The following is a 16,271-nucleotide window of genomic DNA, read 5'->3' as shown; positions in this document are numbered from 1 at the left end:
ACAAAGGCCGAACCAGAACAACTCAGAACCAGCACGACCCTTTGAACCACTGACTGCACAGCCAACTCCAAGAAGCACCAGCAGAACAACAACCTCGAACTAACTCGACCACCCTTGAACCAGGCCGACACTCCTCGACCACCAGGCCGAAGAAGAACCACGACAACCCAAACCAACTCCTCCGATCAACCAGCTCCTCCGATGAACCACCACAAACCAGCCTGAACTCTCCCTTGAACAACTCTCGACGAACTCACGACAACCAACTAGCCACAACCCACTCGAGCCGAGCAGAGGGTCCCGTTCTTATTCTTCTCAGCCCCCCTCCCCCGCTCCCGGCATGACTCATGCCCTCGTGCGCCCCCCCCGCAAACGCGGGTGGGAGGGAGTTGTTTTCGTCCATGCATCACAGGATGGGAGGGTTCTTCTTCCTCTTTGCAGAGGAGGGGGAGGGTCGTTCTTTGTGTTCTGATCGAACCCTAACTATTAAAATGAATCACAGCGCATTTAATCGATTTTTACCCATTAAACAACGGAAGGCGAGCTATCTAAAGAACATGCTTTTACCGAGATAACTAAGCTAAAGGACCTGAATGACGAGTGCGATAATGGCTTCCAGATTCACAACACTACCCCCTCCCATTTTTACAGACTCGTCCCGAGTCGTCAAATTTTCGTGTGACCAGCATGTGTAAGTTTTCCCCGAGTACAATTTACCTTCGGATCCCTGAGTGTGACATTTCTTTATACATGTCCCAAAACTAAATAACCTAATGCGCTGCGTAACTAACTAAACAAACTCACACAGACTCATTCGGGCAACTTAACTAAAATTGCCGGCACTAAAACAAACATGCAGGTGAGGTTCAACTTATTTACAATTTTTTTTACTTCACTTATCTATTATTATACACCAATCATGGCCCAGGACCTGGCATCTGTGAAGAGAAGGCAAAAATCATTGCACAGTCAACAGGTCTGTTTGTGGCTTGAAAGAAGCCTCTGGCACAGTGAAATGGATGGATGGAAGCAAAAACAAATGAACATGATGGATGCACGGGCTGCCTGCAGGGCAGTCCTTGCAAAACTGGATGATCCTGACACACATGGTGATGGATGGACACAGGGACAAATGCAACCAAGGGCAGCAGGCATGGGGTCATGGCAGAGGCAGGCGAACGAGGCATGGTAAGGCAAGCCGATGCAGAACAGGCAGCTGCAGCACAACAGGCCGGCCTCTGGTGTGGTTCCATCAGGTCTGGAGGGAGTGCAGTGGTGCCGGCCGCTCTGAAGGTGGGCTCGGACTGAGCCTACTGTCTCCCCCCACTCTATCACCTTTGCCTGTCTGTCCATACCCACTCCCTTAATTTTCCACAAAACACAACAAAATTTAGCCCCTCTTTATTTTTATTATTTTTATTTCCCTTTTATAATTGTCTCCCTAACCCCCTTTATCGTCTTTGTCCGGCTAACCTATCTCGTCAACCTAGCCTACTCCCAACCCCTAAAATCTGATTTAGAGGGGAATAGGGAGAACTAGCGTCCTGTCTCGAGGCCCAATGAAGCCTCAGAATGGCCTCCTCAGAGTTCAGCGATCTACCAAGGTGGGTCCAGCAGCCTACAACGAGCGAAGGGATGGATGGTGCGAAGGGGTACATCTAACTATCCCAGCATTCATTAACCTGAAACTACCCCGGGGCTTTCCAAAAACGCCTGACACTTTTAAACTATCGGTTCTAAAAACCACGATTCCCGTCGCCTGTGTTGGTGTCCATTATAAATTTGGGCCTTGCCCTCAAATTTTCATTTGTGTCCTCGCACAATTTCGTGGCTGGGCAGCGTGGCTCAACTGGCAGGAACTCCTCCTCTGCCGAACTCGAGCCATGGCACCCCCAGGCCCGCAGGCTGTCTCCGAGCCTTGCTGCTCCCTATGAACACAGGGGGTTGCCCTCTCTGGCATTGCCCCCCTCCAATGCCCACGTGGCATGCTGGTACACCGGGTCTCTTTTCGAGGGTCGCCCGTGCCCACCACACTGCCCACGTGGCATTCTGGTGCTTCGGGTCCCGTTTCCGATGGGTCGCCCATGCTCACTACACTATCCCGGTCCCTTGGACCCTTGGCGTACTCTGGCCGACTCGTCCGGTGCCCGGGGTGCCCTCTTAATCAATACTCACCTTTCAACAGCCACGCTCCCAGCCGGTCCATGAACTCCTGCACTCCTCCAAATGGGTTTTGTGCCTTCTCTCGACACCAACAACAAAACGACCTCCTTTTTTGTAAATTTGAATAACCCACTAGCTAACATTAAACTGACCCCGGGGTCCCTTGGGTGGGAATCACTCCTCCCCCCAATTAGTCATCGCACCATGCATACCACATTCGCTCCATTCACACACTTGGGCCCGCTGTCCCACACTAATTCCTCACACACTTTCCATTTCTCAACTCACACCAACACTCTATACTGCCATCCTTCCTAATTAAATTCCCCTAACTCGTGCTCCCTTGTCATCCCTTACATTAATGCACGGTCCATTTACTCTCCGTAGCTAAGCTACGTCCCCACGACACATTCCATGTCTGTCCGTGTCTCCCAAAATCCAACAAGATCCATTTTCTAATCTAACCTAAAATCCCTCGAACTAATCCATCCACGGGCTCCATGAGGAACAACCCATGTCCCCATGAAGCCGGTCTAACTATCGCTAACCCATCCCCCTAACTAGTACTTCCTGTGCCCAAAGCTCAGGATGCCTGACACATCCTGCTCAGGCCGTGTACCTGGAAGTGAGGCTCTTTTTTTTTCCTACACCTCCATGGTGGAGGTTTACGGCACGCCCATTCGTCCCTCTGGGCGATACCGACGTCCCTTCTGGAGGCCGATCCGTGCGGCCATGACGTCACTCTGCCCTTTGCACCGAGCGCTCGCTTTCGGGGAATGCCCCACGCACGACGTGCGCCATTTTTCTGGCATTCGTGCCGCGAGGTCCGGGCCGATGACGTCACCCGCGCACCAAACCCGCACAGTTTCCCGTGCAGGTTAGCATGCACGCACCGTCCCAGAAACTCGCTCCGCGCATTCCGCGGACAGAACACGTGATGCCACGAACCGAGATAACTAAGCTAAAGGACCTGAATGATGAGTGCGATAATGGCTTCCAGATTCGCAACACTACCCCCTCCCATTTTTACAGACTCGTCCCGAGTCGTCAAATTGCAGCACGTGATGCCACAAACACGCGCCCACGTGGGAACCCGCGTGTTCCAAATCCACCTAACACTCGCCACCATTTAACCGTCCCTGCGACGGTCTTTTTCGGTAAGCGGGACGTTCCCGCACCGGCTTTCCTGTACGGAGCCGCGCTCGGTCAGGCCGCTCTGAAAACGAGGAGCGGACTTTGGACGCCACGTTCTGTGGAACCGGCGCGGTTCTATAAATAGCTACAAGCGGCCCATTCGACTCGCTGTTCCCGTCCCCCGTCTGGACCCGTCTCCGTTTCAATCCCCTGCATGCACTCACGCATGCCATGACACTCGGACCATGCTGCGCACGTTTCAACACACTCGCTGCACTCACTTTTTTTTTTTACCACACACATCGGGACAATCGTGCTGGGGATTCGCGCTACCACAAGGGGTCCCGGGGTATCTTTACTCCCCAAGCTCCGCTTGTACCCATTAACAGCACTCATCCGCTCCACCTCGTTCGGCACGACCGGACTCACCTTGTCGCGATCTGCTTCAAGGGAGCATATTTCCTCCCTTCGTTCCTCAAGGAGGCTATCCTGCTGCTTGCATCGGGTCCCAACACATTCCCCAAGCTCAATCCCATTGTCCCTCACGATCCCTACCTGTGTGTGTTCGTCAATAGTTTCGTCCACTTCACCCTCCGTCTCCTCTATCTCCCGTGTCTCTGTTATTTCTTTTAATTCCTGTGTCTCCCTTTGTGTCTCCGTGAATTTTTCCATCGTCCCTTCGTGTTTATTCGTTTCTTCCTGGATCTTCGTCTCCGTTTCCTCCTTCATTTTATTTTATTCATTCTCGACTCGGTCTATCTCCCGCGTCTCTGGCAATACTTCTATTTCCTTCGTCGTCTCCCTTTGTGTCTCTGTTAATTCTGTCACCTCGTTCATTACCTCCGTTTCTTCCTTTATTTCTTTTATTATCTGCGTCTCCGTCTCCTCATTTATTATTTCCGTTTCTTCCTCGCTTTTCGTCTCCGCTGTTTCCTCTTTTGTCCCTTTTATTTCCTGCGTCCCCATCACCTCCTTTAACTCTTCCGTCGTCCCCTTGTGTCCGAGTTTTTTAGTTTCCCTGATAATTGTCGTGGCGGCGACGCTTGTCATCCTCTGTCCGAGTTCATACACTTCTCGTCCAATCGTCATTATTTTCTCCGTCACTTCTTCCTCACCCGTCATCACAGTCTGAACAGCCGCCACACTCCCCCTCGACTCGGTAATTTCTTCAGGTGGAGTCCTGGTCCCGTTTGCAAACTCTAGGAGCATTTTTATATCATCCACCATTGTTCCTGGACTCCAATCCTTGCGCTTCATTGCAAGTTCCATGACGTCCATTACCTGCTGCATTGTCACCTGCCCTGGCCGCACCCACTGACCACATTCAGTGGTGCAGTTGTAGTAATAAAAATAACCAGATGAATGCCATAGCCACTTTTCCCAACCCTGGGGTAAGGATGTGTCCTCCTCATGGGTGTCTTGGACCATGGGTTCATGTAACTTTATCTCTACACTACCCACCTGGTTCAGCTCGCCTTGGCTGGCCATGTCACGTGTTGGAAATACAATTTAATAATGCTCGTAATTTGAGGACACGGGGGGGGGGGGGGGGTTCGCTCCCTACACCCGTTCCGAGTCCGTAAATTTTGTTACTGACTGCGGAGGGGTTCGTATCTCCACTACTGACACCAGTGTTACACAACTGGTGTTTTGCAAATTTACGGAGGTGGAAGCGGAGAGTTCGCCATCCCACTCCTGACACCAGTGTTGTAGATTTCCGCCGCGTTTGGCATGCGGACGACCGTTTTAGCCAAATCGCGGTCGCGCGACCAACCGAAGGCGACAATCCAGTCGTGGCTTTCCGGACTAACCCCGGAATCCAGCCACGGATGCCTTAACGCATTATAAACTAGTCAATTATTCTGTCCACGCGCTACAGGGTCAATCGCCAAATTGTCGATATACCTAATTCTTCGCGCGGACAGAAATACCAAGAGTTTATACCTCGACAGGACCTGTACGAAAACGAGCTGCTTGAGCATGCTCGTTCTGTGTGTGAAGCCGAGTGGTTTTAATTCACCAGAGCGGTATTGATTCGCCAAATCCCGTCGGACCAGATTATCACGTTTGTCGGCCTTAATAGCCAGTTAACATCCCGCGCGCACCGTGGCGGTCAATGGCAGAAAGTGACGCAACGAGCAGGTTGACATTCAAACAATGGGGGATATTTATTTGAACAAGCACATAAGCAATCAATCGGGGGATGGGGACATGACACGAGAAAACCCTACAACCGAGTATAAGAAATGCAAGTACATACAGGCACTTACACAATTCACTACTTATTGAGACAAGGCCCACAGACTTCCACACAAAACCCAGAGAAAAGAAACGGGCTCGTAAACCTTTAATGTTCTCAGAGCCGGGATGACCGGAAGGCTCTGAGAGGCCGGGCCAGTTGCCTGGCCGCCCCTTGGTGGCGACTCGGTGGTCTTCGCTCGGCGACCCTTGGCGTCTCGGTCTCGTCTGATACGCTGCCAATGCGCCAGTCGCTTGAGTAGTTTAGCGGCTCAAGCAGCCGGGCGAGCGGCTTGAATGGCGGCTTGGTTGGTCGGGCCTGGCGACGCGCCCGACTCTCCACTTCAGACTCCGCTGACTGCTCCAAGACTCCAAAACTCCACTCCAACTCCTCTCGCCCTCCCCGACAACTCTCGATGAACTCACGACAACCAACCAGCCACAACCCACTCGAGCCGAGCAGAGGGTCCCATTCTTATTCTTCTCAGCCCCCCTCCCCACTCCCGGCGTGACTCATGCCTCGTGCACCGCCCCCCGCAACCGCGGGTGGGAGGGAGTTGTTTACGTCCTTGCATCAAGGGATGGGAGGGTTCTTCTTCCTCTTTGCAGAGGAGGGGGAGGGTCGTTCTTTGTGATCTGATCGAACCCCAACTATTAAAATGAATCACAGCGCATTTAATCGATTTTTACCCATTAAACAATGGAAGGCGAGCTATCTATAGAACATGCAGTTACCGAGATAACTAAGCTAAAGGACTTGAATGATGAGTGCGATAATGGATTCCAGATTCACAACAATATAATCATCTTTACACAACCTCTGTTCTTCCCTCTGTTTTGAACATAATATGTTGACTGAGTTTCAAAATCAAAAACCATCAGTCTGCTGCGAAAGAAGATTTTGCTCAGCGTTTTTAATCTTGTTTAATTAAATATGCTTTCCTTATAATTATCTGATTTTGAATTACAGAGAAAGAATAAAGGAGAGGTGAGGATGGGGGGGGGGGCTTAGAGGGTAGGTGCACTCCCCAAACGACCCACCGCCCCCTCATCCCTCTCCCCTCCCCGTGTGTGTGTGTGGGGAAGGGTGAGGGGTGGGATGAGGGGGTGGTGGATCAAAGGTGGGGGCGCACAGGAGGGTGGGGCTTGTGTGGGTGGGGCTTGTGTGTATGAGGTTTGTGTGGATGTGGCTTGTGTGGGTGGGGCTTGTATGGGTGGGTGGGGTTTGTGTGTATGGGGTTTGTGTGGATGTGGCTTGTGTGGGTGGAGCATTTTTAAAATTCAATAAACATGTTGTGTGTGGGGAACTAATCACTAATTTTGTGGATACGATGGATGTGGATGTGGCTAATGGGGGTGGGGTTTGTGTGAGTGGGGTTTGCGTGGGTGGGGCTTGTGTGGGCGGTGCAAAAAACGGCGGAGTAACAAAAAAGGGGTGGAGTCAAAAAAAATTAAATTTATCTTTGTCTTTTTTAATTCCTGTGAATAAAATGAACCTAAAATCTCTTCCCCCTTTAAATCACATAATTTGGAAGTTCAAGGGTTTTTTCAATCTATCTTTTGTAATTCCTGTGAATAAAATGAACCTAAAATCTCTTCCCCCTTGAAATCAAATAATTTGTAAGTCCAAGGAACTGCACCAACGACATCAACAATTAAAAATATTAATTTGTCCATCGCTTGGTATAACCTTTTTCAAAATGAGATTTCCACCTTTATATTCTTATTATAATCACCAACTTTGAACTTAGGCTTTCTGACAATCTCTTTTTCATATTTTAATTTTGTAAATGTATCTGATGGTGTTATTTTCATTGAGGTATGAATAATATCATTGTACTTATCTACAATGCCCTGAATTAAAGATGACCATTGTTGAGAACCGAGTTGAGTTACTTTTTTGTATAGTCTCTCTTTTAAAGTGCGATTAAAACGCTCAATAACAACCGCATTTCCTTCATAAAAGGTGCCGTATAATGTAATGTTGTTATTTTAAAGAAAATTCATAAATGTTTTGTTGTAGAACTCTGTACCCTCATCAGTTCACAATTTTTTTTTCAGTTTTCTCTTGCTTTTATTAAATATCTGTTGGAAAGCTAACATAAGAGTATTACCTGTTTGTTTTTCAAAGGAACAACCCACGCATATCTACTCCTCAAATCAATAACGGTTAAAGCACACTTGTACCCTTATCATTATTGAGTTCAATTAAATCAGCGGACCAGATATAATCAACTTCCTTGGAATAAACCTTCCTTCTATGAAACTTTGTGATTTTTGGTATATGCTATTCATCAGCTAATTGTTCTTCAATCTTAATGACATCATTAGAGCCTATAAGTTTTTTGAATTTCCAAGCCCAAGTTTCAATTTTGCACTGATCATCTTCTTCACGATGAACCGACCAACTTTTTCTCTCAAGGTTGGATTTTGTATCAGAGACAAATTATACATTTCTCGATCGGCTTCATGTTTTTCTTCTCACGTTGTGTTATTCCCGTAATCAATATCATGCTTCCTGCACACATCATCAACCCTATTGATGGGTTTGCTCCATGGTTTAGGATTGTCAGCCTCATCTAATCTTTTATTCAAGTTTATTCCTGGACCACAGAAACAATACCCTGGTGGATGTAATTCCCCTGGCATTCCAGTTGTTGTAAATTTAATACCTGATAAAAACTTTTGTATATCTCCCCCTCCTTTGTGTTTGGTGATGAATTTACTCTTTTTGGAGCCACACACCGAACAAGTACCTTTTTGTATAACCCTATTATTTTTAGTTTTAACATTCGAGATATTTTTACTCTCGGTTTTCTTTTTACATATGAGACAATAACTCATTTATTTATGTGAACAATTCCTACAGAGTGCGAAAACCTTTTTAGTTTCCAACATGCATATTTGAATCTTAATTTTTTAAACCGCAAGAATCCTGAGAAATGTCTTCACTCTCTCCTCCATTTATTTAAGAAAAAAAATGTAAAACTTTAATCAAAGTCAATTACACCAACATCAACAACAATATAATCTTTTCATTCTTTATCTCCACTTTCTCGTTTCAATCTTCTCCCTGAAATCTATGTTAATAATCTTGATGCATATATTTCTAATAGACTTGCCAATTCTTTGTTTTCCTCCTCAGTGTGTTGAGATTTATTTATTTTCTGTAATACCTTTGATGTTTTTATAATCTCACTGGTTTTCATATTTTTATATTTACTTATTCTCTCCCTCTCCTTCCCTCTCTTCTCCCTTTCTTCTTTCCTTTTTTTTTTCTCCCTTTCCACCTTCTCTCTTGTCTCAGTTTCTTCAACTCCTTCCTCATCCCTAGCTCCCCTTGAACCACTTTCACCACATCGAATATCATACATATATTCCTCTGGATTTTGCCATACTCTTGAATCGACAATTATTTTTCTCATAATAGGAAACCAAGAAGATTTGTTGATGATTTCTGAAAGTGTTGTATATTTCATCACCTTCAGAAGTTCATTTTTATTTAATATTTTAATCAAATCTCTATTTGTGGGTTTTTTAATATCAGTATAAGGCCAGTTCTTAATTGAAAAATGCCCGTGTGTGTGTTCCAATTCATAAGGAATGTAAAATGTAACACCCTTTTATTGGAGGTATCCTTGAATGCAAAAATTATAATTTTCTTGAAGCCTTCTTGCTGTCATTTATGTATCAGAAATATATGGCAGATTAACATGATGACATGTAATACTGTTGTGGTGCTGGGTTAGGGGGTGGGGAACAACCGCGAGATGGAGCAGTTGGGCCGTCTCCCACCGAACACCCGGAATTGAAGGTCATCACTCCGGAAAACTCCGAAGTCGACGGGTCGCTTAATGGAACTTGGACGCCAATATTTCGACCGCGCGGTTAGGGTCTTTTTGTCTGTTTCCAATTTACTGAAATTAGCCGTGCGGTCTTGCTACCGGGGAAGCCAAACCCTCGGCCAGCTTTGTCCGGACCGAGTCGCTGTAACCGAGCGGGAATTACCAAAGCCGCGCCGGTCTGAATAACAATTTACGGCACAATCAGCCTCACTAAAACTCAAACCCGAACCATTCTCCACCAATGAGAGAAAACACAGAAAACGAGCTGGTACATTAAACACGGGGTTTATCCACAATAATCAGGAAGGGAGACACAGAGCAGAGTTAATCCGACTAAATTGCAATGCACAATAAGCAAGGCACTAATGCAATTCTACTTATAAGACTGGCCACAGACAGACACACACATCCAAAAAGAAATGCAGCCAACTGGCCTTTATTCAGACCCTCCAGCCACAGAGGATAGACAAGCTGGGGGTAAGAGTTTGGTCGGGTACCTGGCCTCCTCGTGCGGTTTGGCCGAACCACACTTGAGCTTGGAGTCCGTTAAAGGGATCGGGGTCCCCAGCTCGAGCGCTCCACATGAACTACAATCCAACGAGTGCACACGAACCACCACGGTGGGACTTGAACCCACAGCCAGAATCCAGCAAGCAACCAGGATCCTATGGACGACCAGCCACCAACGAACGATGACGGCAACCAGGGAACGAAAACGGGAACCAAGATGACCAAGGCACGACCAAAAAAAGACCCCAACACACGTCTTCAAGTGCCTCGTGATTATTTTTGTCCTCCCTCCCCCCCTTTCCCCCGTGCGGGGTGGAGGGATCCGTTTCTCTGGTAACTCGCCTCCAGATTGGACGAGGGGTTTTGGGTGTCATGTTGACTTGCCGTGATTGGAGGAGGGGCGTGTCGGCGTCTCGGTGCTCCTCCCCCGAGAGAGGCTATTTTGCCTTCCCCAGTGTCGACATTCATTTTTGATGGGGTGGAGTCAGAGCGAGGGGGCTCCGCCCACGTCCGTAGTCAGAAACACATGTGTTATGGCGCCGTGGTGTGAAGGTTGGGCGGGTGAAGCGCTTGTTCGCCCGCAGAGTAGGAGGAGGAGTGAAGTGAGGGTTTTGTTGGCGTTGGCAGATTTAAAGATGTAGAAAATCTGACTATAAAAGAAACCCGCAGCGCACACATGAAATTAACCCATTAGACATAGGGGAGGGATTCTAACGATCCACATATACTTAACGAAATAACTGAACGATGGGACTGGTGAATGTCTGTGTGCAAAAGACTTCCAAATTCGTAACACGACCCACCGTCCCCCTTTTTTATAGCCTCGTCACGAGTCGTCAATTGTCGTGTGCCATGCAGGTGTAGGTTTTATTCCCCCCCCCCCCCCGAGTACGTTTTACCTCCGTATCCCTGAGGGCCACATTTGTATACATGTCCCAAAAATAAATAACCGAGCGCACTGCGCAACTAAACTAACAGACTCACTCAGACAACTTAAATAATATTGCCGGCACTAACACAAACAAACAGGTGGGTTAAAAAAATTATGTTCATTTCCCACTATTTGCACCAACCATGGGCCCAGGACCTGCGATCTGTGGGAAGAAGGCAGAGCAAAGTCAATCATTTTGTGTGGGTGAGTGCACAGCAGCTTGAAGGTCAGGCGTCTTCAGGGCCTACTCAAAAGGTCCCTTTTTGTTTGTCACTGGTCGGGTTGTCGGCGACGAAACCATCTCCCCCACCAGGTTTCTTGGTGAGGAGGGTGTTTGGATATGGACAACCAGCAGGATTAAAAACAAAACCTGTCAAAGGGCGGAGGAGCTCCTTGTGAGCCAACGGCCATCCATATCTAATGCCCAACTGTGTCTGCGGACGTCCTCCTGCAGTTGGGTTACTTCTTATTAGGAGTTTGGTGGCAGGATTTGCACTCCGGCCACCGTAAAACCCTTCATTCCGCAAAACACAAAAATACAAAAAAAAAATCTGAAAACCCACTCGGTGGGAGTTGCAGGGCCAGCCGTGGGAAAACCACCTCCTGTGCAACTTCCCTTCGCAGGGCAGCTCACCGGATGACGGGATTGGGGCAAAGCCTTCGGGACCCCCAATCTTTGATGACAGGAGGGAAACCACGGGGAAACATTCCTGGGTCAGAATGTGGGGGAGTGTGTTGGAGTGGTGCTGAGGTGACGTCCACCAGACTGCGGTCTCCTTGGGTTAACCTGAGGCGGTCCCTTCGGGTGGGTGCCTGGAATGTCTTATCCCTAAGAGAGGATGACCACCTGTCTCTGTTATCATCTGAGCTCAAGCGTTTGGACATCGGTATTGCAGCACTCTCTGAGGTTCGGAGACTGGATTGCGGCGAGATCATGGTGGGTGGTTACACCTACTATTGGTCTGGTCGCTCTGATGGTTACCATACTCAAGGAGTTGCTGTAGCTGTGTCCAATAAGCTGACCCCAATGATAATTGAGGCAACACCGGTCAACGAGCGTATAATGAGACTCAGGATTCGTCACTCCTTAGGTGTCATTTCCCTGGTCTCTGTCTATGCTCCGACTGAGGCGAGTGATGTCACCATGAAGGATGCATTCTACGCCATACTCGAGTCTGTGGTTGATCAGTGCCCCAGATGAGATACACTTCTAGTCTTGGGGGATTTCAATGCATCGACTGGAACTGATAGGGATGGTTATGAGGTGTGTGTTGGTCCCCATGGGTCAGGAACTATGAACCAGAATAGCACAAAGTTCCTTGACTTTGCAAGAAGTCATGGACTTAGGGTGGCTGGTTCATGGTTTCAGCGCCCACAAGCTCATCGCTGGACTTGGTATTCCAATGTTGGAGGTGTGGCAAAGGAGATTGACCATGTCCTCGTTGACGGCCGCTGGAGGATGATCCATAACTGCAGGGTCTACCGGAGTGCTCAGTTCCTCAATACTGACCACCGGCTTGTTGTAGCAACTGTAAAGCTGCACCTTCAATCCGGGAGAATGGTAACATCCCAGCCGAGGCTGGATGTTGGCAAGCTCAAGGATTAGAGGGTAGCTGAGGGGTTTGCGAATAGGCTAAGTGGACATTTGGGGGTCTGGGTGCTTTGGGGGGTCCTGAAGAGTTGTGGAGTGCCTCCAAGACCACCGTCCTTGATGTTGCCGGTGGATGCCTTGGAACTCACCGCAGGGCAAAGAAGAATTTTGTCTCTCAAGGGACACTGGATACCATTGACCAGAGTTGCAGGGCCAGCCTGAATGGCAGAGCTGAGCTGTTCAGGGAGCTGAGGCGTAACACTGTACGTGCACCAAGGGTGGACAAGGAGGCCTTTATGCGAGGAATCTGTGAGGGGGGGGGGGGTAAAGCATCACCTGTGGACAGGTGATTCTCGTCCCGCTTTCAGGGGAATTCGTGCATTGCGTTCATCCAAGCCCATCCCTCGGAGCATTGCAGTTAGAGCGGAGAGTGGTAGGCTCTTGACAGAGGAGTCTGAAGTGAAGGCCCGCTGGGCCGGTTACTTTGAGCGGTTGTACCAGGCTAATCCACCAGCTGTCGAGTTGGACGTCAAGGGTGTTACAATCCCTGTTGTTTACCCTCCAATCAACTGTGGTCCACCTTTGCTTGTGGAAACACAGGCTGGCTACGGTGAACTGGTTGAAATGGGGTAAAGCTCCAGGGATCTGTGGCATCCATGCTGAACTTCTCAAGGCTGGTGTAAATGCTGCACTCGTGTCGTTGCATTCAGTTCTGTGCTCTGCCTGGAACACAGGCATCATCCAAACTAACTGGAAGAGGGGCCTTGTTGTCCCTCTCTGGAAAGGGAAGGGTTATCGCCAAGACTGCAACAACTACCGAGGGGTGACGCTGCTCTCAGTGCCGGGCAAGGTCTTTGATCGGATAATTCTTGATAGGGTTCGCCACCATCTGCTTGAGCACCAGCGTCCAGAGCAGTCAGGCTTTACACCAAAGAGGTCAACAATTGACCGTATCCTTGCTCTTCGGGTCCTCACTGAATGCAGAGGAGAGTTTCGGCAGGGTCTGCTTGCAGCCTATGTTGATCTCTGTAAAGCGTTCAATTCAGTGAATCAGGATGCCCTCTGGAGGATTCTTGGTCTTCGTGGGGTGCCACCAAAACTGATCGATCTGATGTCTGAACTCTACTCTGGTACGGAGAATGCTGTGAAGTGTGGTGGTACCATCTCTGACTTCTTTCCAGTTGTTACTGGAGTTTGTCAGGGGTGTGTACTGGCCCCCACACTTTTCAGCACTTGTATGGACTGGATTCTCAGGAGGATGTTGGAGAGATCAAGCTGCGGTGCATCGTTTGGGAATGTCAAGATCTCGGACCTTGATTTCGCAGATGATGCAGTCATCTTTGCGGAGACTTTAGATATCCTTTTGGGGGCCCTCGAGGTGCTGAATGAGGAGTCGGAGCCGCTGGGATTACGGGTTTCTTGGGTCAAAACTAAGATCCAGGCTTTCAATGACATCTTGGATGCTGCTGTCCTGTCTGTGTCTGTTTGTGGTGAGGATGTTGAGGTCGTTCTTTTCGGAAAAGTCCGGAAAAGTACGGGTCTCTTTCAGACAGAACTCACCAACAGGTCACCCGTGTAGAATAGGGTGAATAGCCAAATTTCTATATACCGAAGTATCCACTCGGGAAATCTACTGGGGAAATTCACCGTCGGCCGACTTTGTCCGAATAGAGTCGCAATTGCCGACTCGGATCCGGCATAACCGAGCGGAATTACACAAAGTCGGGCCGGACCAAATGAACACGTTACCAACACTAATCCTCAAGCACGCATCATGTCGAGCCAATGAAAGAAACACAAAACGAGCTGATTACATTCAACAATGGGGGTATTTATTTATACTGCAATGGGGAGATGAGGGGAACACATAAAGCAGAGCTATCCCGAATATAAGAAATGCAAAAATTATATGCAGCACACAAAGCACTTAACAGTTTTCTACTTGTTTGATGGGCCCACGGACACACATATACACACACACACATACACACACACTACAAGAAATGGTGGGTGTTGCCTTTAATACGGACTTCAGCTCGGAGGGACAGATGAGCAGAAGCCAAGGACCTATCTTGGACCTTTCCACCTCATGTGGTCTTCGAGCTGTTCGGACCGGGTACCAGCAAGGGCGAGCTGGTTCCAACCACCGCGAGCCGCGATCCTTTCCGAGCTCCGGCAGATCCCCTCGCGCTCCGGAATACGTGCTGGTGAGACGAGGCGCCGATCCTTCCTGATGATGCGTCGCTTCCCCGAAGAACCACCGACCAAGATGAGGACAAGGTGTCGCACCAAGCCGGGAACCAAGCAGAGACCACGAAGAGCTTCACGAACCAAGAACCAGCCGAACCGGACCACGAAGCAGAGCAAAAGCAGAACCAGCACCAGAACAACCCAACGACCCGAGCCAAACAGAGGGTCCCCTTCTTATCCCTCTCGGCCTCGCCTCGCTTCCAGCGTGACTCATTCGCTGGCCCCCACAACTGCGGGGGGGGGGGGCTGTTTACCTTGCTTTCTGCCATACCCACCCCAACCGTCATTCCTGTTTACGCTGTTGAATCTCAGGATGGGAGGTTTCTTCTTCTTCTTCTTTGCAGAGGGGGGTCGTTCTCCTTTGTTGTTGCTTTGATTGAACCCGAACTATTAAAATAAATCGCAGCACATTTACATAGATTTACCCATTAAACAATGGAAGGCGAGCTCTCCAGAGAACACGTACTTACCGAGATAACTGAGCTAAAGGACCTGAATGTTGAGTGCTATAGATTTCCAAATTCGTAACAATATTTTTTGGTGAAGGATCGTGATTCATGAACCAAAGTGTGACGTTTCGTGTTCATGGCCTCGTTCCAGGGACTCTTTTCAAAAGATCCTCCATCATCAAGACCCTCTTCACTGATCCTCTAACATCCTCCACTTGTAGCTCGTTTGAAGTGATGTTCCCAGGAATGATTTTTAAGTGCTAAGTAAGGGTTTTCTTCATCATTCCTGTGGCTCCAAATATCACTGGTACAATTTCAGCTTTCTTCATTTTCTCCATCCTCTTGACCTCATTGTTAAGATCCTGGTATTTCGTAATTTTCCCAATTTATGGAGCATTTAGTCCGAAGTTATTGGGAACCAAGACCTTGATCAAAATTCCGTTTTTTTCATTTTTGTCTTTGAGCACCATATCCGGATGCAATGATTTGTTTGCAAATGTTCACACTTGACGGGATCATCTTGTCACACGTGAGCATTATGTTGTTGCGGTTGTGGGGGTAAATGGAGGAATTTCATGGCAAAGTAAGGATTGTATGGAGTTGCTTGGTCCATGGACGTGCAGGAGATATCTCGATGTAAAGCAAGTGATGCGACTTCAATTCAGTGAAGAAACTGTGCGCTTAAGTGTTACATGTAACCACACGAGAGGTGGTGCTGTGTTGATTAAGTCGGGATTGAGGATAATTTCTCCCAGGAAAAATTGCCCTCTCTGACCTTTTCCGATGTTTTTGGATTACAAGACCGGTGATACAGGAGAGATCACGTCCTTGAAACAACAATCGAGCCACACGTCGAAGCAGGCAGAAAGCCCCACCTCCAGGAGGTACATCACTGTACGGCAGGCGAAACCACATCCCTGGAGGGGATGATTAATGGATGTGACGTCAGAGAGCCAGCCGAAGGACAGTGAGGTTTGGAGCAGGAGAACGGTAAGGACAGTTGTCGAAGAGGACAGTTGCGAGAGGAACGTGGCTGAGATGGAGGATCTCGTTTTTGCTCTCCTCTCGGGATGAAAAATGGCTTCGCCATTCTCGTGTCGTGCTGGAATTAACCTGCATGACGGAGCAAGACACCAGTCATTGACTGCTCGGCTAAATCT

At 48.4% G+C, this 16,271-nt stretch overlaps 1 protein-coding gene across 5 annotated transcripts in view; it reads right to left on the bottom strand.

Annotated features, from left to right (window-relative positions):
- LOC147029212 (uncharacterized) overlaps nucleotides 1-16,271 on the bottom strand; it is a 299,659-nt gene that overhangs the window by 128,866 nt on the left and 154,522 nt on the right. The window lies entirely within an intron of this gene.

The sequence above is a fragment of the Eptatretus burgeri genome, chromosome 4 (genome assembly GCF_056783735.1).
Source record: "Eptatretus burgeri isolate ZD-2024b chromosome 4, Ebu_testis_v1, whole genome shotgun sequence".
Taxonomy (NCBI): domain Eukaryota; kingdom Metazoa; phylum Chordata; class Myxini; order Myxiniformes; family Myxinidae; genus Eptatretus; species Eptatretus burgeri.
The sequence above is the reverse complement of the archived record's forward strand: the minus strand, read 5'-3'. Positions and strand labels throughout refer to the sequence as shown.